Raw genomic sequence first — 938 nt, 5'->3', positions numbered from 1 at the left:
TATATGTATATATATGTATATATAAAAAGGACTAAATTGAAGGAATATAAAGCAATGCTATATGGTATCCATTAATATCCACAAATATATATAAATATAAAATGAAATATGCTGCAATATAAAGAGAAGGGAAATTTTAAAAATTTTATATTATATTGGAAAGGTATAAACAATATACTACATAAGTTGTTACATGGAATATAAGATAATATATATATGGGATATGAAATTATGGTTAGTTACATGGACTTAAAAAAGAATATCGAAAATAAAAAGATATTTGTATAAACGCAGCCTATATAATATGAGTTATATTAATAAATATAACAACATACAGAGGAATTTAAAATTAGATCTCAGTAATATAAAGGGATATGTAGGTATACAAATTTATTTGAAAAGATGTGATGGGCTATGAAGTAATATGAAAATTACATGTATAAACATATAAAATTGATACATATTTTGATGTATATGTGTGTATATACATATGTATCTATGTATATATATGTATGTATATTTGTATATATATATATGTGTGTGTGTATTTATATATATGTATATATATATATATATATATATATATATATATACATGCACACGCACATGTATATTTATATATATATATGTATGTATATGTGAGTGTGTATATATATGTATACATATAGAAGCATGTTTGTCTTTGTTAATATGTATTTACATATGAATATGTTTGTATGTGCACATGCACATGAGCATGCAAACACACACACACATATCCTTAAGTGCATCTGCTTGTAAGCATGTATGCATTTGTGGATACATGCATATATGTCTGTTTGGAGTGGAGTGTGTACACAAATTTAAGTTTGTATATGTACATACATACATATACACATACATACATATATATATATATGCATGTATATATATATATATATATATATATATATATATAT

This window comes from Octopus bimaculoides, chromosome 14, assembly GCF_001194135.2.
Source record: "Octopus bimaculoides isolate UCB-OBI-ISO-001 chromosome 14, ASM119413v2, whole genome shotgun sequence".
Taxonomy (NCBI): domain Eukaryota; kingdom Metazoa; phylum Mollusca; class Cephalopoda; order Octopoda; family Octopodidae; genus Octopus; species Octopus bimaculoides.
This window is presented reverse-complemented; position numbering follows the sequence as displayed.